At 46.0% G+C, this 12,807-nt stretch overlaps 1 protein-coding gene across 6 annotated transcripts in view; it reads left to right on the top strand.

Moving 5' to 3' along the window:
* Positions 1 to 4,752: 4,752 nt before the first annotated feature.
* Positions 4,753 to 12,807, top strand: part of DISC1 (DISC1 scaffold protein) — a 216,067-nt gene continuing 208,012 nt past the window's right edge. For 3 of the 6 annotated variants that reach the window (XM_075089495.1, XM_075089494.1, XM_075089496.1), the window contains exon 1: positions 4,753 to 4,881. The gene's annotated coding sequence lies outside the window, so the exon portion shown is untranslated. Of the gene's footprint in view, positions 4,882 to 10,330; positions 10,535 to 12,807 lie in introns of those variants that run through there. The other 3 variants (XM_075089491.1, XM_075089493.1, XM_075089492.1) reach the window with 2 other exon arrangements.

Here is a 12,807-nt window from a genome sequence, read left to right as displayed (position 1 = left end):
ATGAGAAGAGTAGCTTGAGAAAATCCTTATTAGAACATGAGGTCATGAGCATGAGGATTATTTACTCTTCTGCTCTGAGAGAGATGCTGCAGTGCCACATGTGAGCCTAGCTTAAAAAGATCAAGAGGTCTTGATCCTGGAGAGATCAAAATTAATAAGTCTAACATGTCTGGGCTTTCCTAATTGTTATGCTAGGCAAAAGCTTTTTTTTTCTGAATTTGACCTGAATTTGCAAGTAGAGTTGGCTTCCCTTCAGCAGCATGTTTTGCTGAATTTGTTATTTACTCCTGAAATAGAAAAGGTCTGTGGTGTAGCAGTGATTGGGTAGAGAGTAAAAAACAAAGATGAATGCAAGAAGAAGAAAAGCAGAGTTTGCAGCTGAGCTAAGAGATGAACCAGAGGTCATAAGGGACAGAGCTACAGGAAATCTGTTCATGATGGCAGCAGGTGCAGGGGGGAGCTCTCATACACTGATGTGAATTGGAAGCGAAGGTACCACACAAAGAAGCAGCCATGTGTAGACAATGAGGAGCAGAGAGGCCAAGACGAGGAGTGGAAAACAGAGAGGGCAATTCTGAGCTGGTGCAAGGGCTCAGGAAGTCGTCTGAGAAGGAAAGAGGCAGCGACACTGCCTTCAGTACACAGGAGGGATTGTTAAAATTTGGTGGGATTTCTGGTGCAGCATGTAATGCTGTAGTTTCACATTCACTTTCAACTGGAGAAAGGCTTTTGGTTAAAGAAAAAAAAAAGGTTTAAATCCACATCTGTTCCCGGTTTACTGTAGAGCCAGAGAAATGCTCTTGCCAGCACAAAGCAGGCAGCAGCATGGGGGAAGGGAACGGAGGCACAATTTGGAGAAGAATTAGTGGAGGGAACAGGCAGGACCATTTCTCGTGGCAGCTGTGCCCACATATGCCATCATAATGAAAACTGGAAACTAAGAAACATCAAACCACTCCAACTCCCTCCTGTCTAATCTAAAATAGAAGATAGCCATATAGGTCCGCTGTTAAGCATGATCTTCTCTGTAATTTCTTACACCATCCATCTCACTCTAAACACTTAAGTACTGCCCAAAAGTGCATCAGGGCAAACTGTCGGTAGGTAGGTCTCTTTGTAAGCTCTGGATGTCTCACCCGGTCATTTGGATCAGACCTTCCGTGAAGGGCACAATTCAAACAGCATTAAGCCCCAAGAATACTACTTTCACCTACTAGTATTTGCTTCAGAAGTCTAGCTGCTTCCTGCACCTTTTTCTCCAGGTATGCTTAAAGTCCTGTGTAGAAACTATCTGCCATCTCCCTCCGACTCCTTTCCAACGGTCTGACAGGTGAATGAGGGTGATTGTCCAAAAGCAGCTCCTCTCTCCATAAAGGAAAAGATCGCCATGGTTTTTATAGAATATATATACACACAAACACACACATACTGCTGATTATCTACTGAGGCAGTGAATTACAGTCTGCTGAGTATTCTGTTACAGTGGGACTTTTTTGTTCAATATACGCACTGATGTGAGTACATGAGGTAAGGCAAAGTCACTGTAGCAGAAGTGCTGAAGTCTGGGATAAACTTTAACTCCTGGAGTAGGTTCAGAGCAAATGCAAATAACCCAATAACATGGTTTCTTTCTGAGACAGAGCATGCCATGCTTCTTTTGAATATTAGTTTAGAGAGTAGTTACCTTTTGGTAGCTTCGGACTGATTAGCATCTCTAGGACCTCTGCTGTTCAACCGATAAGCAGCTGAAACTAGTCTGCTGATGATGCTGAGTTATTTGAGGCAGCGTGAACAAGGACTGGCTGCAGAGAACTGCAGAAAGACCTTATGAGGCTGAATGACTGGACAACCCAACAACAGATGTAATTCACTGTTTATAAACTGAACCAGCACCTCCTGCTAAGAACAATCCTAGCCTCTCATATAAGGTGAAAAGCTCTGAGATGATCACTGCCACTGAGAAGGAAACTGTGGGATTAGTTACATATCAGAAAATATCAGCTAAGTGTGTGGCACCAGACAGAAAAAAACAAATCCCATTTTACAGACTATGGGTGAAGGAACAGAGAACACAACAGGAAACATGAAGGTGCCACCACAGAAATCCATAGCTAACCCGCACCCTTACTTAGCCCCCTCATCCCAAAAAGCAGAAACAGAAAAAATTTAGAGAGGGGCAACATAGATAATCCAAGGTTTGGAGCAGCTTCTGTACAAGGTCAGTCTGAGTAGCTTAGCACCGCGCAGTTTGGAAAAGGGCTCACACGATGTGATAACACATAGGGAAATCATCAGAGGCATGGACACATTGGGAAAAATCTCTGTTTCTTCAAGCGTAAAAATCTGGCAGCATTCAAAGGCAGTGAGCAATAGCTAGACTCCGAGCAAGCACCAGGAGCTGGCGCCTCACGCAATGGATGGAGACCTGGGGAACCCCTCATCTGTGGATGCGGCCTGTGCCAGAAGGTGAGGCGGCCTCAAGGGGAGGCTGGGAAAGCACCTGGAGAGCCTGAGATCCACTGCAGGTTACTGATTCCGCAAACCAAACTGAGCTGAGGAAACCCCTGAGCTGAGGTTGGGCAGAGGGTGGGAGAGTCCCAAGGGGAAGTGTGTGTGCTGCCTTGTTCCTACTCTTGCTGAGGCAACTGCCCTGGCTTTGAGTTGGAGGCCAGGCTGTGCTAGATGGGCCCTTTGTCTGCGCCACTACAGCTGCCCTTTGATAACAGATTTCCCTCTGACTGATGGGAGCTAGCACTGACATCATTTGAACCAGGCGCACTACATCAGGGCTGAAGGAAGAAGGAGAAGGATGCGTGCTATTTTTGGCACGTGAAGCACAGCTGCTTGCTATCTTCTCTCACAAGTCAGGAAGGGCACGGACTGGAACATGAGGTCAAACCTCCCTTAGCGTGTCCTGTATGTCTTAATAAATGGACTGAAACCCGGGAACATCAGTAAGCTGTCAGTTGTTAGACAGACCTGGGCTTTTTTTTAGCAACTTTTCTGAATGTTATGAAAACTTCCCAGTGCGCAGGATGGTATTTTTAACTTATAATAACATCTGCTGTACCTGAGAGGGCAAAAGCATTGTTGAAGACTAGGATGGATGGAGGTCATCTTGAAAAATGCTGATTCCCTGCATGTGGCTAATGTAGCGGATATGATGATCCATGATTGAAGCAGGTACTACTTTAGCAAACCTGATTCAAAGCTGTGGTCAGTGGACAGTCATAAGCTTATATAAAGCTCCTAATAATGGGTGTCAATAGAAAAAACTGACTGTAGAGAAATGCTAGGGATAGCATGAAATACTAGGTAATGCATGTGTTAACTAGGGAGGAGAAGATACATGAGAAATGATGGGGGTCTAGAATTATCTACAGCACTAAATAGGGGAGGGGAACTTGAAATGATTTGCTGTATGTTGCTGTGGGTTAACCCGGCAGGCAGCTAAGCCTTCCCGTGGGAAGGGGTAAAAATGAGAAAACTTGTGGGTTGAGATACAGACAGTTTAATAGGGAAAGCAAAAACTGCATGCGCATGCAAAGCAAAATAAGGAATTCATTCACTCCTTCCCATGGGCAGGCGGGCATTCAGCCATCCCCAGGAAAGCAGGGCTCCAGCACATGTAGCGGTTACTTGGGAAGACAAATGCCGTCACTCTGAACTCTGAATGTCCCCCGTTTCTTCTTCTTTCCCAGCTTTCCATGCTGAGTATGACGCAGTATGGTGTGGGACATCCCTGGGGTCAGCAGGGGTCAGCTGTCCCAGCTGTGCCCCCCCCCAACCCCTTGTGCCCCCCAGCCGCTTGCTGGTGGGGTGGGGGGAGAGGCAGGAAAGGCCTTGGCTCTGTGTAAGCCCTGCTCAGCGGTAACTAAAGCATCCCTGGGTTATCAACACTGTTTTCAGCACAAATCCAGAATGCGGCACCACATGAGCTGTGAAGAAAATTTCCTCTACACCAGCCAAAACCCGTACATGTATATAAACGATAGCACCTTGCAACAAAATGATAAAGCTCTGTGTTTGACATCGAGATGTGAAGCTATACAAAAGCAATGAAAATACATACAGAACAGAGACTGATTCCATGTTTAAGCTACAGAAAGCCAATGAATACCACACTCTCTATCTGTATGCTGAATTCAGCGAGTATCTGACATGTAAGGCAGTGCCAGAGAAGGGCCTGTGAACAGTCACAGGATGGCTCTATGGCTCTAAGACCCAAGCAATGCACAGCATGGCTACGTTTGAAAATGAGTCATTTCCTAATAGTGTATTTGATACATATATTTGGCATAGCTATTTACGCATGATGTGGGACTGCAGCTCCCCAGGACGCACATGAGGGAGGCCGTACACCTCTGTATGTGTGGCAGAGGCAGCTCTTCGGCTGCCCTGGTCCCTTCGAGCTGATGCAGATGGGGAGTAGGACAGCAGTTGCCTTGTCTTCCCTCCTAACTTAACGCCGGTGTCCTGCACACCTGGCGTGACAGAGGCCGGACAGCCTTAGATCGCTACAGGAGCAGGGACTCGCCTTGGCCTGAAGGACCCTTGCTCTCTGAGCCTGTGCACGGCTCCACGCCCGGGCCTCCGCCTTGAGAACAGCCCTGCCACCAACCGCTCCTCCCGCCCCGCCGCGACCCGCAACACCCCGTCCCAGGCCGGGCCCGCCCGCGGCTCTCTCCCTCCCCGGGGCGGTGGAGCCGCCTGCGGACCGCCCCCGGCTGGGAGTGGCCGGAGCCATCGCTGCTTTCCGCCCCGGTTGAGGGGCGGAGGAGGGTGTGAGTGTGGGGGGGGTCTGGATGTGGCGGCCGCAGACCCGGCCGGGCTGTACCGACAGGCGGCGCCGCGGCGGCGGGGGGGAGGCGGCGAGCTCAGGTGAGCGGGGGGGCGACCTGCGGACCCGGTGGCTGCTGAGGGAAGGGCGGGCCGGGCCGGCGGCGGGAGAGGGGGGGAACTCCGCCGTTATCCCCCCCTTCTTCCCCCCCCCTCCCGCCGCCAGGTGCCCGGCCGGAGCGCTGGAACGGGTGCGAGGCGCCGAGCCAAGCCCGCGAACGAGTGGGGGTCTTGTGGGAGCGAGGCTGAGCCCTGACGGGGCCGGGGCCGGCGGCGCTTCTCCCGCTGGAGGGGCCGGGCGGCTCGGCCGGACGCTGCCTTCAGGCGGGGAGGGCTGGCAACTCTTGGTGCGGGGGAGTCGTGTTGAACAAGGGGGATTTTAGGGCTTTTAGGTTAAAAAATACGGATCTTTCAGTTCGTAGTTCGAAAGTTTTGGAGTGTTTAAATGTGTTTTTTTTTTTAACTCCCCAGCGATCTTAGTGTTTATTTCACTGTAAATGTAGTCTAGGAAGCCGTGTTACAGCACTGAAATAACATTATTCTTATTAATTTTCAACTCAAAAGATCCTCTGATTTTGCCTCTGCCAGTGTGGAAGCAGTTATATTGAAACAGATGTGTAATATATATATCTCTTTCTGAATAACCAACTGCAGAGGGAAGTAACTGTACTCTTAGAAAAGTCACCCATATAATACCTCTAAACTTGGTTTAAAGCAAGTAAAAGGAAACTCCCATCTTAATGGAGAAGTTATGCATATATACTTTTACAAATAGCTGAGTTTTAAAAGACTGTGACCTCTAGTGTGGATGAACTGCCCTCCTTCTCGTCCCTCAGAGCAGCAGGCATCAGCCGGCCCGAGCTAGGGCTGCCCGCGTTACCTGCGCTGGTGCTGGTGAATTCCTGGAGCTGTGGGGAAATTCTGGGGAAAAAAAAACCCAACACTTCACCTTTCCCAGGAGAAGCGTGTTGCTCACCAGGTGTGTCCGCTGCCCTTTGGGTTGTTTGGGATACCCGGTTCTCTGAGCTCCATTAAGTCCAGCAAGACTTTCTGCAAACACTTCAGTTGTCCTTGCCAACGTTTCAATACAAAACAGCTCATTCATGTTTTGGTAATCCATGGTAATCTTTGCGTACAACTGCTTGAGTAACTTTTTGCTATGCTTCTGAATACTGATTTAAGAGCTCTGCAGTGAAGTGCTTTTATTATAAAGGCTTTTACAAAATATGCTGCAGAACATATACCAGCAAGCGAAACTGGTAATTAAAAGTCAATGAGAGTTTTCAAAGACATGAACAAAGAACACTGGGATGCATTATCTCTGGTTTCATCCAGATATACATCCAGATAAGTCCTTTCATATTTATTCGTGGATTTGCAAATTTGCACTTGGCCTTACAGTAACTCATGAAAATGGGAGAAGTTCTACTTTATTAAATTTTCTTGTTGTTTAAATACTGAGTCCCTTTAATTATGTTCTATGTATATTCCCCATCTCATTGCTGAAGTTAAAGTTGTTGTGGTTCCTTCTGAGAAGGTGTTGAGAGTGGTCTTCCAGTTGAAGCTACGGTAGGTTTTTAGTATTGATAGGGCTTTTAGGCACTTATGAAACTGAGAAGTAGGGCTGTTTAAAATAAATACTTGATTGAAAGAGAAAAAAGCTGAGTTTAGAGGTTTGTGGTCACTTAAAATGTTGTGGTCATGATGGGTTGAGGGAATGTAAATGAACCCTTAAATGCTTATGAACAGTGTTTTGTTCACTTGAGATTAAGACTATGTCCAAGTATGTCTTTTTTTTTCTTATTCCCCAGTGCTTACACTATCAAAGTTCCTGGAGATTGGGCAGTAAAAATAACCTGCTCTCATACACCATCCTGATGATTCCAGTGCAGCAGTAATCTAAGGAGATGTAAGAGACGAGTATTGTATTGCTGCTGGCTTCCTCCCTCTCTAAATTTAGATAAATCAGCCTTTGTTCTCTTCAGTAAAGTGAAGTCAAAAGTTTGGGCCTAAGCTGCCGCTGCTGGAATTGTAGTGGGGCCGTGTAAGCAAAGAGGATTTATTAGCACCAGGATAAATTAATTGTGACGAACAGGAAGACAGAAAGCACTGCAAACAATGTTTTGTACTCACAAAGCAAAAACCCTAAAGGTTAATTCTGACTTTGTTCACAAATTAGGCACACTCTGCTAGGCTTTTTTTGCTCACCACAACTAGGGCCTCTGACAGCTACTGAACCACCTGACCTTTCAAATGAGATTTACTGGAGTGTATAACACCTCCTGAGCGCTCATCGGGAGTTATGATTTTTTTTCATTTTTAGCATTTGGTTTCCTTGAGCAAACCTTTTTTTTTTTTTTTTTTTTTTCCAAATTGAGCTGTAGGCAGGCTGCGGCCTTTTCTGTTTTCGGCCATAACACATATTAATGACTCCTGCGGAAAGGGGTTTTTCTTACCTCCTTTGGAGTATTGGCCTCGAAGGTGAACCGAAAGGAACCTGTGGAGTTGCCATAGTGATTTCCAAGTACATCCTTAGCATCTTGTGTCTTTTTCCAGAGAGCAGCCCTTTCATGCTGTGTCACTTAGATTAGGATTGAGCCTGGGGTATGTTGTAATACTAGTCAATATTCTTGAAGGAAAAGTGCTGCAAACCCCTTATGTATTTGGGATGAATGTGCCCTTTGTAAATCAGCAGTCACACAAGTCAAAGCTTGGCCCTCTGTCACTGAACAAAGGCTACTGTGCCTATGTTGAGCACGGTAGTTCCCTTATTTGGAGGTGTTTACTTAATTCTGCGTAACGTTAACTATTTAACACTCCATTTAATTTTCTTTTTTCTTCTCTTTTAGCATATAGGCATAGATTCCATTAACTGCTCACCTGAAAAATGCTTTCAGGGAGAAATGTTTCTTTACCAAGCCTCCTAGCTACTTCTGCTGTGGAAGCTGAGATCTGCTATCGACATACTTTGTTTGTTGAACATGAGTTTTCTGTATGGAAATTGAATTAGCTATTGACATGGAGTTACTTCCCTGTTTATTGATGCCGAGAATGTAAAGTGGCTTAATGACTAATCTGAAGTCTGCAGACAGAGCGGTGAGATCATGTGCTTGCCTCAAGTGGGGTTTCTTTGTTCAGTGCAATTCCTTTGGGGCATGCGGCATTTGGATTCTGCCACCCCTTTGTACATACTGTAAAATGCTGCGGGATCTGTTTCAGACCCTCCTTCATCTTATAGCCACGCTTCCTTCCAGCATATACATCTCTTGTTGTCTCTGTGCGATAAATTACTGATTGGGACCCTGCTGCCTAATGAGTGTGATCGGTGGCACTTTCTATTCTTTCCTACCCCCTCCTCCCTTTCCTTCCTCTCTTGCTGCCTTACAAATAGGTGTGCTAGTTGTGTGACCCTGAGCAAATTGTCTAGTTACTATGCTCTTTTTGACTTCTGTCAGTATGTTTATTTGTAACAAGTGTAAAAATGTTTAATTTTACCTTGAAAAGTAAATATTTAGTACGTCAACAGCTGTGTGCTCAGAATTAAGGATGGAAAGTGGAAAAATGAATTTTCTTAATAGTGCTTAGCTAGCTCCTTTTGCTTTAAAGGTGTGTGCATTACCTGTATCTATAGATCGGATCAAACAGTACCTGAACCAGAACTGCAAATGTAACAGTAGTTTGCTAAACACAGCGTATTAATGCTTGGGTGATAAAAATCTCCTTGGAAAAGAGCTGTGTGGAAGAAGTGGCTGCTTGAAACTAAGAGCAGAACGAACGGGATGTGTGTGAACTTTCCTTGTTCTCTGCAATGGCCGAAGAGTTGGTTGGTTGGAGGCGTTTAGGGGGCTCTGGTTGAAAGGTTTCTTTTGCTGGGCTGAGAGGTCAGTGGGGCAGGAAACCATTCCAGAAGAAAATCTCTTAGCAGAGTAACTCTGAGGCAACCTGCGGAGTGAAAAGTCAAGAGGTTGACCATGAGTATTGTAGAACTGAGTAAGAATGAAAGGGTGGGTATCTGTGGGAGAAGCAGGAACCAGGATTTGGTATCAATGTCAAGGTGCCTGTAGGTAATGAAGTTTGACAGTGGCTTCACAATTTTGCTGATTGATGGGGTGAGCAGAGTAGTCCCTAGCTCAGCTCATCTAGCTGGCCCTACTTAGAATTTAGATATGCTGTCAGGCCTTTGGGTCTGAAAAGTATGTTTTGAACAACATTGTAGGAACCCGTTCTTAGGGTCTTTTGGTTTTGTTTTTTGGAAAAACATAAGGTCTCCAGAAAGCTTGGGAAGTGGAAGGATGTTTTTTTCCTGATAGTAAGCTGCTTCCTTGGTGTTTTAGTGGGATACTTAAAGTATTTTGTTTCCCATCTTTAATGATGTGATGGTAAGTATCCTCTCCACTGACATACCAGCTTGGTTTTATGGATTATCGCTACTGCAGAGAGACAGGCACCTGGAACAGTGCTGGTGGATACTACTTGCAAGGCCAAATGCTTATAGCCGCAGGCTTTTCTCTTGTTACGGCTATCTAATTCCTGTGGTTCCCCTTCCCGCACGCACAGATGTTTTACTTCAGAGAAACATCCTGAGGCTCCAAGGAAGGAGCATTACCAAGTCTATTCAGTGTGGTAAATCCAGGCAGCCTCAGGTCCATAAAATACCTGACTTTTTGTTGTAAGGGCTAAGCTGATGGTGTCAGGAAGGGCTTCTTTTCCCCTGTTGTTGGAGAGCACAGCTTTGGGGACAAGAGCTTTCCCTTCTCAGTTAGGGTTTTGGTTACTGAGGCAGGGACAAGGTTGAATTTTGTGGGCTGGGTGAAGGTCCAGGTGCTTCCTGTTGCTAATGGCCCGTGGAGACCCAGGTGATGGGGGGGAATGGGCAGCACAGCTGTTTGCTGGGGCTTGGCTGTTGCCATTTCTAGAGCAGTGTATTAACATGTCAGCGTTTGCACTAATACCTCAGGCTGTGATCTGCGGGAGCCGAGCTGTGGATGCTCTGTGTTCCCAGCTCTTTTCTTGAAGAGCAATAGGCATACCAATCTTAGGACAGCGGGACAGACAACTCCTGAGTTTGGTGGCCTTTTGCATTGCTGTAGCTAGACTTCCTTGATTTTAACGTCTTTGTGGTTGCTGAGCTCCCAGCTGGAGCGTCAAGGAATGGGTGCCTATGTGTACCCATGAGTAGTGGCATGGGGTCTCAGGGGCATGAGGTGCTCTCGGACACCGTGGATGGTCCCAGGCTATGCTGCTGCTGCAGAGGGGCAGCACTGTTTTGGCAGGGCACCGTGCTGAAGCTTTGCTGCCGTCCTGCCAGAACCCTCAGGAGAGCAGCATGTTTTTATTTGCATAGAGCAGTGAAAATCTTGAGACCCTCACGTTGAAATTGTATGAGAAGAGCCTGGCTGCCCAGTGCAGCTGTTCCTCTGTGTGGTTTTGCTACGTTGTGCCAAACTAGTTAATAATCAATAGGTATTGCATTTCCTGTTTCCCTGGGAAATCTGAACGTGGTTGTGGCGAGACAGCTGCTGCAATGTTCCCATGCTCGTGGTCTGCCGGGGTCTTGTACAGACTTGGCTGTGAGAAGGGCTGCTCCAGTTCATGGTTCCCTCTGAGCAGTGCACTGGGGCTCGCTGGCTGCTCCCTGTGAGAACGAAGGTGGGGGGAGAATCCTGCTTCTCAGGTGGTCTTTGGTTGCTGTAAGGTAAGAAAAGACCAGGTCCCGCTTCATCCCTCGCATGCAGCGAGCACGAGCAGTAGGGTATTTGTTCTTTTAGCAGGTTGGGAATTTTCCTGCTACAGTGCCAGCTTTGGGCAATGACAGAATTTTCCGTGGGATCATCTGCTCCAGGGCCAAGCTAGGAACTGGTTCACGTTAGCTGAGGAGGTGTTCTCTGCCTGCCTTGAGTATAGTTACAATGCTTAGTTTTTTAGAAGTATATTTGTTGGGTTTTTTTCCTGTGTGACTTTTTGGGAAGAACAGTCCGTAGGACTTCCGATTGCCCTTTGTGAAATCTGCTGGCATGCCCTGTTGTTCTTCAGGGCCTTCAGTTTATCCCTCAGAGTACGGCTGGTAAGGTTTTTCAACTTTGCTGTGTTGAACAGGCTGTGTATATTCGTGCCATTCACATTCCATATTAACATAATTTAAAAATACTTTAGCTTTGCTATAAGTAGTGATAATGGTGTGTAGCAACGCTTTTGCTGTGTTTCTGGTGAGCTTGGTGTGGCACTGGATTTCTTGATGGGGGCCCAAACCTTTCTATGGGATCTAGACACACACACTTCTTACGTTACCACTTTCTGCACTGCCAGGTCTTAGTGGTGGAATTCTGTGTGCTTTGCCTAGGCATTAAGTTGGAAGCCTTGGTGTTAAGTGTGGCCATAGCAAGTTCAGAGTGGCTGTGGCTTTAATATTGATAGACCAGTATGACTGTCCAGTGCAAGCCATAAAAGAAGTACATAGGGCTGCTGTTTGTCTTCCAGGTATCTTCTTAGGAGCAGTTGTTCTACATGTTAGCTGTCTAAAAATGATCTCTAATGACTTGAAAATCATGATATTATATATGAGAAAAGTTTTTACGAGGAAGATTACAATGCAGGGAGCTAAGTAGGGAATAATAACAGTAGTAATAATAATAAAAACCCGAACAGACCAGGTAAAGGCAATGCTTAAGGCTACTCTAAGGGATTCTGTGTAGCAGCCAGTGTATGTATTTTAAACACCCACGTTGCAAAGCAGTGGAAGAAGAAAAAGACCAGCCCCAGAAATCCCTTAAATTCTAAATAAAACCAAGAAAGATAAGAGGAGATATAGAAATAACTGTATGTGTGCACTCAGTTACATACTTCCAGCTCAGGATGTTGTATGATTCTACAGAACATAAACGTCTGTGGCATGGTTATGGCTGCCTGATACAGCTGCATGGCGAGTGTTCAGGTTTGCCTTTTTCTGTGCCCATGTTATAATTAGACTTCATTGACTGGGTAAGGTGGAGGCAGTATTGCCTGGGCAGAGGTGGTCTTCCTCCTTCCTTTGCCAGGAAATTTGTGCGAGAGGCAGGTTTTGTTGCAGCTGTTCAGAGCTGATGTTAGACTTTTTTTTTTTTCTTGTGAGTGTGCATAATGCCCTTGGCACCAGTTTTTGAAAGGTACAGTCTAGCCGGTGGCTTCATCTTGTCCTCCAATTCACAAGCAGTCTAGGAAAAGGTATCAAAATATTTTTTAATACTGCAAACTGAATAATGCCTTGAGAGAATTCTCTCTAATGTTTGTACAGCGAATAAAAAAGCCTCAGTAATAAGCATTTTGTGAAGTAACTGTAGTAGATCAAAGTGTCGTTTAATTGATTCTCATGAGCATCATTTAGTCACAGGCTAACTACTAAAGATCTGCTGCTGTGGAACAATAGGAGTTCCTCTGTTATTATGCCTTACTGGGTCTGTCTTGCTTAAGGCACCGACCATCATTGAAGCTTGTGATTTCTCTCTGTGTGCATGAATACTGGATGCTTAAATGCTGGTTGGGAACCTAGTTATTTCAAGTACCGAACTTTATTCTTAATTTTATTCATAGAAAGTGAGCTGTTTCCAGCTTCCAGGATGTGATGAATCTATTATTTACTAACTTCCTTGTGACTCCTTTGTGGAGTTAAATCGGATGAATTGCTTTCTTGCAAAGTTGGGTGCATCTGCACAGATGAAACTCTTGAACTTCTGTTGTATGTATCAATAACTAGTGGAATACTCCAAATCCCGAGATCTGTATTTAAAACTTAGCGGTATGATTGGACAGTTTGGGTAGGAGGGCAGCTCAGGAAGTCTGGGCCGGCTCCCTGCTCAAAGTAGGGCTGACTTTGAGGCTGGGCCAGGTTGCTCAGGGCTTCATCATGTTGGGCCTTGAAAACCTCCAAGGACTGCACAGCCTCTGGGCCGCCTGCTTCACTGCTTGGCTGCCCTCAGGATGAAAAAGTTTTTC

This window comes from Phalacrocorax aristotelis, chromosome 3 (assembly GCF_949628215.1).
Source record: "Phalacrocorax aristotelis chromosome 3, bGulAri2.1, whole genome shotgun sequence".
In the NCBI taxonomy this organism is placed as follows: Eukaryota; Metazoa; Chordata; class Aves; order Suliformes; family Phalacrocoracidae; genus Phalacrocorax; species Phalacrocorax aristotelis.
The sequence above is the reverse complement of the archived record's forward strand: the minus strand, read 5'-3'. Positions and strand labels throughout refer to the sequence as shown.